Source organism: Scomber scombrus, chromosome 2 (genome assembly GCF_963691925.1).
Source record: "Scomber scombrus chromosome 2, fScoSco1.1, whole genome shotgun sequence".
NCBI classification, from domain to species: Eukaryota; Metazoa; Chordata; class Actinopteri; order Scombriformes; family Scombridae; genus Scomber; species Scomber scombrus.
Window position 1 is genome coordinate 6,351,430 of NC_084971.1, and position 16,120 is coordinate 6,367,549.

Consider the following 16,120-nt stretch of genomic DNA (forward strand, 5'->3'; position numbering starts at 1 on the left):
CCAGTTGAACTGGCACACTGTGAGTATTTTTCCATTATATAGCAGGGCAAAGTAAAATAAGCAGTTTACCTATTGGAGGTGTCTTCTGCACCCCCCTACAAACATCATCATCATGGTGGCTGTTCCTGCTTATACTATTCCTATTATTATTTGTGTTATTTCTAACTGATCTGCTGAGCAAATGGCTCCAAATATGTCTACATGTTGTTGTGTTGACCGTTACTTAGCACTACTAATGAAGCTCTGCTTATACAATGCGGAACACATTACATTTCCTCTCAATTGTTCATAATAAAAGTCTCCCATTATTTTGTCATTTAAAAGCTTTTTATATAAAACAGTAATGCAGGAAATGAGCACAATAGGCCCCCTTTAATGTCAAATTTGTGTCTTTTTCATTTGGTGCTATCTGTGGCAGAAAGTGGAATTGATTGGTGTCTTACTCCCAGTGCAGAGAACCATCAACCCGGTATCAGAAGAAACCAGGACTGTGGTTTCTTTCAGGTCTTTCATGTCAACTAGTTTCTGTTTGACTTTTGTGAGTCATAAAAGCAAAAGATGCTTGCCTTCAGCTTAAAAGAATCATTAGACACTTTGGGAACTACGCATTGTTGTCTTTTTTTTCTGAGACTGAGATTAGAAGATTGATATCTCTTTTGAATTTTGTACCACACAAACATTAGAGTGGAATCAATCTTTTAAAATAGCTTTCTACATAATAAGCAAATACACATACTTGTCAAAATTTCTTTCAACGAGGTGCTTTATATAAAAGACATTCTAAAAAGATTCAAAGATACATTTAAAAAAAATATGTAAAACATGTAAAAATAACAAGACAGATAAAGAGAATAAAAGTCATAAAACTTGAACAAATTTGTGAAACAAAAGTCTTCAGCCTTGATTGAAAAGAACTGCTGGGAATCCCAAATATGTGGTGCAGAAAAAACTGAATGTGGGTTGTTGATGTTTTTTTTCACTTTGGGAACAGAAAACCCGTTCCAGACAACCTGAGAGGTCTGGATGGTTCATAATGAAGAAGTAGGCCAGAAATGTATTTTGGCCTAAACCATTCAGTGCTTTATAAAGCAGGACTCTGAATCAGCTGCAGCTGTCTGGACAACTGAAGCAAAGCACTGACTTTTAATGGTTCTTCCTTGACTCCAAAAACAATTATTTCAGTTTCATCTTTGTAATTGAAGGAAACTTTGGCACATCCAGTCACTGATATGTTCAATGCACTTACTCAGTGCTTGTATGAGACCAGTCCCCTAGTAGTCTTCTAATAGTTATGTAAATCTGTGTGTCATCTGTGTATAACAATATGATAAGAATCCTGAGAGAAGAAAAGTGTTGACTATTTTAGGCCCGTTTCCACTGCAGGAACTTCGGGGTAATTTTATGGGGCTATGACCGTTGGAGCGTGTCTCCATAGCAGGAACCGCCCCTGAAGGACAATCTCCCGGAACTTTTATGGGGGCAAAATGAGGCTCCGTTCAGCCCAAAAAAATTCCTGGGTGGGGCTTTAGGTTGACTTGGCGCTGATTGAGTATACTCGCATCGCCTTAGTGACGTCACGGTCAAAACTGTCTCTAAACGATTATGCGACGATCGAAACTGTTGCAGAATGATTATTTCATCTCCGGAGTCCGGTGGGTCCTATCAAGGTCCTACTCTGCAATGGAGACACAATGGCTGAGAAGACCAGGTGTGAGGATGTTCCTGTAAAGTTCCCGCCTCCTAAATTTGACCTGGAACTTCCTTAATGGAAATGGGACTTTTGTAGAGGATTTGAGAATTTGTATAATTTTCTTCAGTTGTTATGGTTGATACACAGTATCAAATTGTGTCACGCTAATCAAATTGGTTTTAAGTGGACACAACAACAATGAAGACCTGGTGCAATACCTGGTATGGCGATCAGACCAAAAAACCTTCTGATTAGTGGAATAATCCACTCTGACTCCTGAGCCATGAGTCCCCTGAGTAATGGCCTGATTTTGCTAAGATCCCAAATAAAGGGTACTAAATTGCCTGTTCAGTGCAACAGATTGTATGTTTGGTTAGCATGCTTTTTGCGGGTGATCTACTAAGAATAACTGCGCAAATGACAACAGGTGTGGACAGCAGTATTTAAATGAGGGTTTTGCGTGTCTTAATGGAGACTTTGTACGAGCAGAAAGCCTGCAAGCGCAAAATTATCAATCATCTGATTTGATCCCATGGAATTAGAGGTTCTAGTGGAAGAGGACAACATATTGAGTTACAGCAACAACAAAAATGCGCTATATGGGAGAGTATTTGTAACAAAAAACACCCCATGTTGCATATTCATTATGGCAAACATACTAAATTTACAGCACATATTAGCTTGCACATTTTTTTGCGGGTGATGTCAAGTTTGGACACGTTCGTTTTCACACACGTAAACCTTTAGTAAATCAGGCCCTAAATGTCTAATCTTCAGAACCTAAAAAAAGAGAAGGAGAAAAAATGATTCCATGACTTAGTGAATATAAGTTCAGAGGCAACTGTCAACAATAGCAAATAAGACACATTGATTATTCTGGTTTTTGCAATTATGTCTGAGGTGGAGAACTGTCTTGCATTTCTCAATTCTAGATTCAGTCTGTCATCACAAGATAACAGCATAGGTTGACAATTCAGCTGGCAAAAATGACCTATAGTAACACCATCTAGCAGCCATAGTAATTATGACCCAGGGAAGTAAAGCAGTTCAGTTGATGTCAATATTGATGAATTAATAAGAGGTGAGTTGGGTGGATGGTTAGATAGTTAGATGGTAAAAAGTGGACTTAGCTGCAAGAGACCGCCAAATTTCAAATGTCTTGGGTTATTAGTAATTAGTATGCCTATATCATATCATTTATTGCAAGTTCAGTTCAAATATAGACAACAGGAAAATGTATTTAAAAAAGATGAGTTAGAAATAATAAAAGTATAGTGGCGTGAAAGAGTAAAAATAGGTATAGTCAAATAGGTCTATAGTGCTTTTGTGAATTGCATTTAAACCATTTTAAATGCTTGTTTGTGTGAAGGGTTACCACACTGTTACTGAATTGGGCAATAAAGGGTTGGTGGATCTGGTGGAATTATCTTCACAGCCTCTCATTGAGAATTTAATTTTTTCCAAATGCAAGTGTTGCTTAACATCTTTCATAAGGAGAGTGAGTTGGAGCCTGTGTTTGCTTTGAGTGTAGTAATATCAGTCTATGTGTGAGAAGTGTTACAAATGTTGTCATGTTATATTGAAAGCTGCTTGGCACAAGATCAGATCCTTTGAGACAGTCATCGAAGGATTAGGTCAACAGGTCTTTCCATGACGTCTGATAGCAACTGAAAACTGTTTTGCCAATATTTTGTTACTGTTGGGCAGTGGCAGAACTGGCTTTGGTCCACAGATCTTCGTTGATAGTTGCTACTAAATTCCTTACATAAGTTGTTGTTAGACAATCTAAGGAAGTGTTGAAATCTAAATATGAAAGTGTATCATAAATGGAACTGCTTTTTTCCATTTTTTAATAATATAATGTATGTGATCATCGAATTATGAGGATGTGAAAGCCTTTTATAGATGCCATAATGAACCTGTTAAAGGGTGATTATAAATGTTAAATTGTATATTCTCCATTTTTATAGAGACCCAATTTGGGAATGGTGACAGAATTCATTCCAATTGTTCACTTCTGGATGAGGGTCATATAATGCTCATAATCTTTTTCGTTTTATATCCAGCATGCTTCAATACATGTCGACACAGCAAAATAGGTCATTGCCAAATCACTAAAAACCATCATCCTTATCATATAATCAACAGACTCCAAGGAAGCCTTTAGGCTCATTATTCACAAGAAGTCTTTTCAAGATGTTTTTGGTGGATCTCAGCCAACGCAGTCATTCATTTTCAATGAAGACTGCCATGCTCTCGAAACACGAGTGAATGTTTTTGCCGGGCAATACATATTTTGTTCGTCAAGCAAGAGAATGTGGTTAGAGGCAACAACGTGCATGGTTTCAAATGAGCCATTCAAATAACAATTATGATCAGGGGAGAATGGTGCTTTTACTTCTTTTCTTTTATTGAGTAAAAAGGGTCAACTTTAATTTGAATAGTCAAAGCTGAGACACCATACAGAGACAATACATCTGGGCGAGGAGGACAGTGTGGAGGTCCCCTGCTTTTCCTGGTCAACAGTCAACAAACATGTTGAGTCCCATGTCAAGGTAGTACCATAGACAGGTGTCATCAGTTTTTAGATAATTTTTTGTGTGGTCCGACTACAGCTTTTGACAGGTTATTACCTGCTTAACGTGCTGAGACAAAGCTTGTTGTCTGGGCATCTTTTCAAATCAGTCAATTTAATTACTAACTGGGAGAAGCTGAGGCTCGAAGAATGCTATGGGGTTGTTGTTTGTCATTGTCTTCAAATTCCTAGGTTCTACAACATCAAGACCTTAGCATTGTGAGCAGTTATGTAGGTAGCTTAGTTGTGGTTAAATGGTTTATTTTAATTATGCTTTAGAAGCAAATGCCCTATTAAAACAAACAAGTTCAGCAGGACTGCAACTAAACTACATTGATGATAGATCAGATGATCCAAGTAAGACCACATGAGACTGATCTGTGTCATCTTAAAACACAAAAAATTGGCTGACAGATTTTTGTATTTTACTTTTTTCTAATTTCTATGAAATGTTAAATAATATTAAATTAAAATTGAACAGTATGGACAGAATTGGACATTTATACACAATTTGCATATTCTCACAAATCAATTACTAAATAATCTTAATGTTTAATAATTTGCTTTTACAGTAAAAAATACAGGCTATTCCATCTACTTTTAGATCACAAATTAATGATTGATTGATCAAATTGGTCCTTCAATTTAATAGTAGGCTACTGTTGACTTTTTGGGGGGGTTAAACTGTTAGTTATAGCTTCATGTAACAAAATTATTGATTCATCTGCTCACTACTAAAAAACATGGATTTTTCCCCCCATTGTTTTAATGACTATTTTATGGTTCTTGTGAGGACCACTTCCCAACTGGACATGCTGGTCCATTTAGATATAGGGACATTGAGTGATAGTTAAGACATTTCTATTAGATCCAGGAAATACAGTTTATGTAGTTAATAATATGCCATGGCAACGCTGTAAACTGCAGGCATTTAGAAAATAGCAATTTGGTTTAAGAGACAGGTGATGTATTTGTGTTAAAATCAAATAGAAAACCCACCATGAACCACTTGTTAGTCCATAACACCACTGGCACAAAGACCAGCGCTTTCCCTGGTGGCCATCAACACCTCAAACAGATCTATTAATACAGACTCCTTAAGTGCAAATGATCTCATGTGACTAAGGTTGGTTTTATCACGTCTGATCCAGGAGTTTGCCACTTAGACGACATTTGAGCTTGGGGCTAAACAACCAACTATGTTGAGTGGCTTCTACATGCATCGTCTACATGACCTTGTCAAGGACTGCAAAGTGTAGAAGGATATAGCTGAATGAATACTGCCAACCGAATTGGTGCTCGCTCTGTTTGGTTTCAGTCTTCCTCAGCGTGGTCCTGTTCAGCACACAATTCTCAAGTAGATAGAGCATCAAGATCATAGTTTTCTGATAAAAATTTCAAGGGGGATGGAAAGGATCTACTGAAGGTCCACCTAAAACGACTAGTAATAAATGCCGAAGGCGACGTAGGTCAACCAGCAGCTGTTTTCTTTAGTGCTCAAGAAAACTATGGTCTTAGAAGCCTGTGATGCCAATGGTGATGATTCAGTTTGGTGGTAAAGACAGTAATTATGTGACTTCCACCAGCCAGTTTGACAAGACAAATACTCTGCTCTTACTTGCCTTTAGCTTTATTCTTAACAGGTGGAGACAATCAACAGACTTGTCCAATTAGGAAGGAGATGCTCATGTTTCAAAGCAAAGGATAGACCATGGCTGCTTTTAATTATAGATGCTCCCCAGCTAATAGGCATCACTACAAATAGTTTCCCTGGAAAACCAACGTTCAAATATTTGTTCAAGGTACACTGGTGGTTAGGGTTCAAATACAATTTAAATCAAACTCTAAAATTAAACAGTATTCAAAGTTTGACTGTACCAAAAATGTAAATAATTACTACAAGGTTTTAAAAGTTGTAGCAACAAATACATGTGTTGTGCTGGAGGGTAGAACAAAAGTTATTAATGTTGTTGATCTGACAGTCATAGTATGTGTGTGAAAGCAGAACATTAAAATGCTCAATGTCAAATTAGATTGATAACTAGCCATTTTATAGTGAAATGTGAAAAAGTTAACCGTAGCTAGTTATTTAGCTATCACCCTCTTTATGGGCCAGACTGCTCATTCACTTTTTCAGTTTTACTCCAACCTCCCTTCTTTTTCTCTTTTTTATAAAACATTATCATCATTTCTTTAGGGGTCCTGTCCCGGTGATGCCCCGGGAGGCTATCTCTGTACTTGTGTTCAGCAGCTGGTCTGAAATGTCACCCACTGCGGTCATTTGAGAACTGACATCCCAGTCGTAATGCCAGGGTAAGGGCTTCTTCTTGGAGGAGAGAGAAACACACTCATGCCATCTTTCCTTTTGGGATAAAGTCCTTTTTGAAACCTGTCCCAAAGAAGCCCATATTAAGCCAAGATATTCTGTCTTGACTTGAATGACTGTTACATTCAGTCACAGTCAGTCTGGGTATTCACATGAAGCGTGACTTCACTTATATGAGTGAATGTTTTCACTGCTGGGAAGTTTTAGTAATTATGAACCATGTATGCCCTATACTAACTGTTCTCCAAAGCTAAACTGTGGAATTTTTTGTATGTTCAATTATTGGTGGCAGTTACATTATCATGCAGGTGAAAATTAATTTAAAAAGTTGTGCTACCCCAAAAATCAAGGCAGACGTGATGCATTTTGTATACTGGTGGTAATGAATGGAAATGAGTGTCATCAAAGCACGGTGTAGGATTGAGGTCTGTGCCCACATGCACTCAAATGCTCGGCAAGATTCCTGGTAATACCACCTGAGCCTGTAGATGCCATCCCTCTTCAACTTTTTTACAATCTAAATAAATGCCTTTAAGAATAACAGCTTCTGCTTAAGACAAAGGAACTAAATACACACACACACACACACACTCACGCACTCACGCACACATGCACACTGAAAAAATATGCTGAATCACCACACACACACACACACACACACACACTCACACAATTTTAGAGATACAGATACAGCAGCTTAGCATGAAATCTTTAATGAACCAGACATGTGGGTCGAGTAGTTTAGTTTTTTTGGGTTTGTTAGACAAAAAGGATTTAATCTCTGATCCACACTCAGTTGAAGGTGACGCACCTAATACGCTGGTTGCCAACCGCTGATATAAACCGAAAAGAAGAAGTTGTTTTCCACACACAGAGTGATACATCCTCTCAGCTGATGTGTTTCCTATCTTTGCAGCTGAATACAGCAGCTCCTCTGGGGAAAAATGGCCAAATGCTTCCTCTGCAGGCTCCACTTCCCTCAGTTGCCCAACACACCCGCTACTTCTTCCCACTTTAATCTGAATAACAAACTTGGGCTTGGATCCACACGGTGAGCCAGCCAGCTGGCCTGTTTCACCTGCCGAGGCAAATGCAGCAAAGTAGCAGAGGAGAAGGCGACCAATTGGCCTGTCATATAAGCAGAAACGCTTTCATTTTAATGCCTATATTGGCCAATACCAATGATGTGCCGATATTATTGAGCATCCCTAAAAAAAAAAAAGCAAAGTAAACAGGCAAATAAACTTAACTAAATAACTTACGTTAAATTGGCCTGATAAAGTAAATGATGATGACTGTCACTGAGGTTGGCATTTAACATAAATCATGAGGTGAAAAGTTTACTAGGCATGCCAAATCCCTGAATGATCCTTTAAACTACAGGTACTTAAATGCACATTACTGTGAACAAACAGGGTAAGACACAAAGTCAACTGACATATGATGCATTTATCTGGCTGCTCTAAAACTCCAGGTTAAGTCAGAAATCACATTACCACACTTCCCTCTGCAAAAAATGATGCGACATTAGTTCATCTGCAGTAAATGGAAATATCACAGTCAGCTGTTTCAGCTTATTTTATTACATTTTTCATCAGTTTTAACATAATCAGCAGTGGCTCACTCCTAAAACGCTGTCTTTTGCCCAAACTGTTGAGTCTCAAACTGCTACATGTTTTTTGTATCTTTTAAAATGCTGCATAGGGCACAACAAGGACCAGCCCCCCCCCCCTGCATAAAACTAGCTGTATTAACTCCTTACAGCATGCAACCACACCATAGCAACTGTTAAAACTGTAGTAGTGTTCCCAATTATGCATTTAGTGGTCAAATATCAAGTTTGATCTAACACAATATCCCTGCGTGTAATTCAATACACCGAGGAGGCAGCCATTGGTTTGTGTGTCAGAGTGTTGATGGCAGTGATGAGGGCTGGTGCGCAGTCTCAGCTTTGTCCAGTACTTTTCCACTGAGTAAGCTACCGGCATGCACATGTGTGTGTGTGTGTGTGTGTGTGAATGCTTTTAGTGCCTGTGTGAAGAAAATACAGCTGCACTCACTGTACCTTATCAGGAAGCCAGGAGAAATGACAAAAAAAAAAACCCACACAAAACCTTTAATGAAAACCTGAATTCTTGGAGAGGAGAGGGATTTAGAAACATTACACAGTCGCACAGCACTTTGTGAGGACCGATGAAGCAGTGTTACATATCAGATAGTGATGTGTACTCGTTAAGAGGAGACAGCCATGCCAACATCGCCACCTTAAAGTGTGCCTGATATGACTAGAGCAAAAATATGAGGCGAAGGCATTGTGGCTGAGAGAAGGTATGCAGCTCTCTCGGTGCAATGTACTGAGGCATCATAACAAGTCCTGATTCGAATAGGACATTGGAACATGGGGGTCTGATTCATTAACAATAATTACATGCATAAACAATGACACACAGATGATAAACCACACTGATTACATACACAGAAGCTTCTTCCTCCTTTTAATTCAAGGGACGCCACACATACTTTTTTATTAGCTGTAATGATCACTAACTGATTCCTTAGAACTTCAACGACATCCACGGTTGATTCACCTGGTTTACAGGTGAGAGCTAGATAGGATTTGCTCAATTGTTTTCACTGTTTGTACTCTTGTGATTGCTGATCCCAGGCTTTTAAAGATACTAAGCTCCTCCACTCTAAAGAAAACTGTGATGCCACTCCTCCTATACACACAGCCACTTATTCTACATACATTACGCAACACAGTAACACACCTCTATGTATATGGCCTGCCCTGGTTGAGTTAACATGTTTGTTGATGATACAATGGTGTGATAAAAGTCTGTTTAGACTTATCTTCCTGTATGGGGTGTGTTTACAGTCAGTGTGTGTGTGTGTGTGTTTAAGATGACAATGGTTAAGATTGCAAAACCTTAGGAGATTTCATACCATGTTTTGTATGTGTTTATTCTAACCACGTCAGACCAAGAAAGTGGTATGCAAACTTTACAGGCTGAGTCAGAAGGGATTAGAAACACTTGGAGCCACCCTTGAGTGGTGATTATTATCTTTCCTCTGAAAAAAAAGAAAAACTGCTGAATGGTTTCACAAGCTTCAAAAATGACTTCTGCTTTATGATGTCTGCACAATGTGAGACAACAGTCTACCTTCATGCCACAATGAATATTTGTGCAACCAAGCAATGTTGAAATAAATGTCTGTTTTAGATTATTTTTTGTCTGATTCTCTCTAAGCTCCATATCTGATCAGTAAGTGCTTCCGCTATCACAGGAGCATCCTCAACGTCTACCCAAGACACATTTTGATCCCAAGCATGGACATGCATGTGAAAACGATTCAATCCTATGTCTTACCCACCTTCAGGAAGAAAAGTACAATTTGGTGTTGTGTGCAGAGCTAAAATGGCAGGTTTATGACCACAAAGAGGAACCACAGCTGGTTTTAATCACTACAGTGTGCAAAGTCCGGATAGCTGAATTGTTAATGTTTTTTGCACGGCCACATTCATTCAATTACCTGCAACTGGTCAACATCTTCATGTTACAGGCTGACCATACAGGACCGTACACGTGCACTTGGTTTATTTTATCACTTGTTCCTTGTTTTGAATACATTTACATTTTACATGGAGCTCACGGGCTCCTTCATTCTTCTTGAACAGAACTGCACTCACTGTGTTTGATTAGCTCTGTATTCAGTGGTAATCTGGCACACCAAATTCATTCATACTCAAATCAAGCCTGAACATCCATTATTTGATTATGACTTACATTTACTCTTTAATATTCTTAGTGTCTAACTGCATGCTTTGTTTCTTCTCTGCATATCTCTTTTCCCAGCTTCAGATTTCTGGTTTCCTCAATAAAGGCCTGCTCTCTAGATTTAGTAACACGCTTTTATTGGTTCTTTTGCTTTGATCTTGTGGTCCTTGAATTACTTGCTAGGAAGACAGCATGTGATCCAGTCTGCTTTGACTACAGGAGACTTCTGTCACTGACTTGGATGAATAACACTGTTGCCCCATGTGGGGGAAAAACATCAAGCTAAAAGAGGCCAAAAATAAAAGATATAGCCATGCCTAGCATGGACCTTAGGCCCAGTGGTGCTATGAGCTAAATGCTAAGGTCAGCATTCTGACATGATTGCAGTGACAATACAAACATGGTAATGTTTAGCAGGTATAATGGTTACATGTTTAACCCATAGATGTATTATAAGAGCTGTAAGATGGTTTATCCTTGTATTTTCAGTGTGTTAGCATGCTAACATTAGCTGATTAGCTCTAAAGACAAAATACAGCTGAGGTTGGAATGTCATTAGCTTTGCAGGTATTTCATTGTACAAAGGTTGGCTAGCATTTATATCCAGAATATACATTTAATACATGGTTTATAACACACTATAATGTTATAAGCAGATATTATTTTTAATGTATCTGTCAATAACTATAACTTCTGATATAAGTGGAGGCTGGTGTCAAGACAGATGACAACATAGGAGTGAGTGGGAGGGCACTCTGAAAGTAGTTGCCATTAGTTTCCTGTTGTAAGTTGAATTCTGCATGTATATGGTATCATTGTATATATGGTAGTACTCTTGAGCATTTATGGCTTTTTACTTGTTGATGAATCATAGTTAGACAAAAATCTTTTCTCTCTATTCAGTTTGTTGTGTATTTGCTTCTATGCAACTTGCAACATAGAGAAAGATAAATTACAGGCATGTTAGGAATTCTTTGTTTTTGTAAAGAAAATGATACCTATCAGGAGGGTTATCCTGTAAACCATAAAATGGATTCATTTGTTTTGAAGTAAAACATTATGGTTGGCACTGCAAACGTGAAGATAGCTTCCCTGATTTTGGCGATATGAAACCTTGTACCTCTATGATATGCTGTGGTGGCGATGACGAGGTGAGCCATGGATTCCATTAGCATTAGCTGCACTTTGAGTTATGTAATAAGGTACCTGGGTTTTTTCCACCCTCCAAGGTACCATAAATCTTTTAGTACATCGCAAATCTGACTTAACTTTCAAATGAATATCAATAATATTTTGGTCTCACCCAACAGGAACGCCATTGCTGTAAATAGGCAGTGCTGTACCTGAACTGTTGAAATATCTATCTCGATAAAGAGAAATGATCTATCTTCAGGCATGTTAAGCTACAACCCTATATCAGGGTCAAAAAAGAAAAGGGTGGGGATGTAATTAAGCGAAATGTTGTTATGATGAATCATCTTGTGCTTGGGGCCAAACACAAACATATCCATCAAAAGTAAGTAGTAAGGGGTGTGTATGACTCTCAGTTTAGACACACCTTGGTACTGAATGTGGCCTGACAGCTGGGACAGAAACCTGTCAGTTATCCTCTACAACAGAGGGAAGGCTACAACATTTTTGCCGTCTTTGTGTCACTGACATTAGAGCTTCTTATCAATATACGAAGTCATCAACCCTGCTTCATGTGTAAGCATGGCAGACCATGAGAGATCCAGTTAATGTAATCCTTTAATGACGAAACAGGTATTAAATCATGTTGCCAGAAGTCTCAGGTGTCCCCCTCCCCGAATAACCTCTACCATGTGTTATTGGTATCAGGATCTTTCTTGGAATGATTTCCCTTATATATATACTGGGTCATGTTTCACTTAAGGTGAGCCTACATGTTGTTTGTTCACTTTATGTCAGTGGTTGTCCAAATGGGATCCTTGAGTAGGAATAATTTATTTTCATCTCTAGCTAACACAATGATAGAATGATTATTTTGGTAATTGGTTTCATGGGTTACACTTTCTATAATAAAGCCTCTAAAAGCAAAGATCTTATCAGATGGGGGTTCATGATCTAACTTATGTCAGTTTAGGGGTTCTTGACATGAAAAAGTTTGAGAACCACTGCTTTATACTTTATACCTACTATGTCACTTTTATTTGTGACGAGCCTGTTAAATAAGCACCCTCACAAGCCTCTACATGGTTGTGATGATGGAAGTTATTACTCTAAATCAAGTTACAATACAATCTCACTTCTCTGAAAATGTTCTTTGTGCAAATGATGAAACACAGAAGAGTGAATAAGGACATTTCTCAGCCACTTCACGGTCACTCTGGCTTTGACTGCTGGCCTTTGCAGGGTTGCTTTCAAAACACATTTTTGGTTTTTATGGTAAAAACCATAAAATCCTTGTCTTTTCTTCCACCATCATTCCTCATCTCAATCACTGTTTTGTTTTATTACAATGGAAGTTTTTAAAAACCTATTAACGACTCTAATGCAGATGATTCCAGCTTTAGAGGATAACCTTTTCACCACGTACTAAAAGATGGCAATTAACTGCAATGAAATAATGAAGAATGATGGTAAATAAAAGTGTTTTTTTTTTTTTTTTAAACTGTCAAAATGAAAAGATTGAAAGTATTATCATCCATAGCGTTAGATACAAAGCCTGTTATTACATGTGTTAACAACATAGTCTCACAAACTGTAACTGCATTCTCCCTGTTCACAAATCACTGTGTGGGTGGTTATTTTTTGTAAAGTGGTTACATGGTATTGTTCCTATTTCTAAAAAAACATGCAAGAGCTGGGAAAGTGAGTTAGTACACAATGTACTAACTGTTCACAATGAAAGAAATGACAACATCACATACCTGACCTAAACACTGCTACATTGCATTTCAACTCAAGTCGTCTGTAGCCTCTTATTATGTTTCATTGTGTAAAGTGGATTTAGATAAAAACATGAGGTATCACATTTGATTCTGGGCCTGTTTAAGACATTGCAAGTAAGTAAATAATCTGCTTTCACTGGCTGTGAATAATGCAGCCCTGTTTTTAAGACTGTGTATTTCTTATATCAGGTACATCTGTAGTTAGTCCACAATCTCTCTCCAAACCAAAAACCAACTATCTGAAAGACAAATCTTCAGATCAGAAACTGTTACCAGCTAACATCAAGCACATTACTTATAGCAATAATACTGAAAACACAGAGAAAACACAATAAAGATATAAAACAAACAATATATATAAATATAAAACAAAGAATCAGAGGTTTACCTGGTCAAGGTCTTTACAAAGGTCTTTAAACTACTGAAATATATTTAAAATATCATGATATATTTTATCTTGCATATTTTTTTCCGGTAACACTTCAGACTATCCCAATTTATTATAAGTGTATAAATGCAAACTTGTACATTTTCTATTTGTAAGTCTAAATTCTGTGCTTCAGGCTTGCATATACATACCTGCAGACTGAACACTTCAGTGTCTGCCTGAAAACTCCATTTGACAAGTTTGTGCATTCAGTTACAGGGCCTACAAGCCAGTATTCATGACCTGTGAGGCAAAAGTACTCACACAGGAGTGCACATATGCAACGTTTGGACATTTTTGGCTCAATCCAAATGTCTGGACTTCCAAGCACTAGCACACCTGGAATTCTGGGAATTCTACATGTGCGGAAGGCTGTCCAAATCCACAATTCATCAAGTCCAGAAGGGGCCTCAAGCAGACCCTCTGCAGACTGCCATATACTGCTCTTGGGGTGGAGACTTCACCAGAATTTGTTCAGAAAATGACCCATAATCCTCCTGCAATAATAGGCTATACAATGTCAAGAATACTACAAAGGATTATTCTCAATAATAACAAGAAACAATAATTATCAGAAGAGGGATATTTTTTCGTAGTTAGAATCCTATTGCAGATATCCACAATGTTTATACTAGATATCAAACATGTTGTGGATATCTGAAACTGAATGGCAAACGTGACGTCATTTGTCCCAGGAAGAAGGTCATTGTGGACATCTGCACTGAAGTACAGATATCTGCAATATATATCCAGTCTAACTATTAAATGTCAAAACAGCTTGTCATAGGAGGGTGATCATTTGGATTCAGACTTTATGGCATGTTGCAGTCACGTGTAGCAGTCAGTATTGCACACTGAGCTTTGTAAGGAAGAGGGGTGGGACCTTCAACTTTTGACCAATTAGCTTGGTTGGAGTCACTACAGAAGCAGCCTGTTATTTCAACACGTAAACATGTCAAAAATGTGTGTGCGCTCACATTCCCGTGCAATTGTTTTTGCCCCACAGCTCAGGAATACACGTTTGCTGGCCTGTAACTGAATGCACAATATGCAAAACACACTCAGCCTCCAAGTATAAGGGCTAAATGCAAACATGCAGCAAAAGAATTTGTAGTTACAAACAAAAAATTTTAAGTTTACAGAACTAACACTAAAGATTCAAGTACAGCTTTTTGAATGATATAATAATAACAAACACACTACATTATAATGTTTAAAAAACTTTCATGAAGTGTATGTTTATTGTAGCTTTTTCTTTAGGCAATGTTAGATTTTGTCCACTATCATATGAACTCAGGGAAGGCAATAACAACAAAGCATCACTGGTATAATGAAAAGTAATCAGGATCCCAGAAACTGTTAAAATCCTATTGATAAAATTTAGTTTTTTCCAAAAAGTTTGTATGAGGGGAAAAGACAGTTTACAACTGTAGCTTTAATCTTAATAGGTATGTTTATGGGTTATAAAAAGTAAATTGAATGTTGGACAGCACGGCCGGTTAGCTCAGTTGGTTAGAGCGTGGTGCTAATAACGCCAAGGTCGCGGGTTCGATCCCCGTACGGGCCACACTAGATTTTGTTTTTTATCTTCATGGTAAGTATGTTAAACCGTGCATCATTACGTTTAGGCACCGTTACCTCACCTATTGGAAGCTACAGGTTCGGTAATTCGGCTGTCACCCTTTTGTATTTGTGGAGCCAAAAGTGACCATATTTGGAAAAGACGTGCTGATGTACACGCTAGCCAACACCTACTGATAGCTGCTAGCTTGGTTAAAACCATACAGTCCATGGTTAAAACGGTGCATTTACTACCTATTTTTAACTGTGATAATTATGGCTTGCGAAAAAACAGGCTTAAACAAAATATACTCACCTGAAAGATAAGATATAAGTAATATTGTTAGGTTACATGAAAATGTGTCATGCATTTCCCATGCTCCAACAGTCTTCATAGCATAAAACATAATATATAAACAAATGTTAACAAACATTAAAAACACAAACGTGTTGTGAGCAGCATGCAAATCGCCAGCTGAACAGTGCCATCATTTAAACTAGCAATTCATTACTCACTGGGGAAATGTTTACTGGGGTAATAAAACATATGAGAATAGCTTCCATTAGCTAGCGCGTGTTGATAAACGTCTGCGGAAACAGTAATAATTGATAAAATAATCTAAAAAGCCCATTATAATTGCAGTTTCATTCAATTTACCATAGTTTATTTGATAAAGTGTATAAGTCGCTGATTGGAGCAGATGAGGTTCCATGGTGTAATGGTTAGCACTCTGGACTCTGAATCCAGCGATCCGAGTTCAAATCTCGGTGGAACCTGTGTTTTGTTTTCACTACTCCACACTTTATACGCGCTCAACTAGACGAACACTTCTTCATATAATCGTGAAGCG

At 38.0% G+C, this 16,120-nt stretch overlaps 2 non-coding genes across 2 annotated transcripts; both read left to right on the top strand.

Annotated features, from left to right (window-relative positions):
* Window positions 1-15,202: 15,202 nt before the first annotated feature.
* Window positions 15,203-15,276, top strand: trnai-aau (transfer RNA isoleucine (anticodon AAU)). The gene has a single exon. It is a non-coding gene; the product is annotated as a tRNA-Ile (tRNA).
* Window positions 15,277-15,974: 698 nt separating this feature from the next.
* Window positions 15,975-16,046, top strand: trnaq-cug (transfer RNA glutamine (anticodon CUG)). The gene has a single exon. It is a non-coding gene; the product is annotated as a tRNA-Gln (tRNA).
* The last annotated feature ends 74 nt before the right edge of the window (window positions 16,047-16,120 follow it).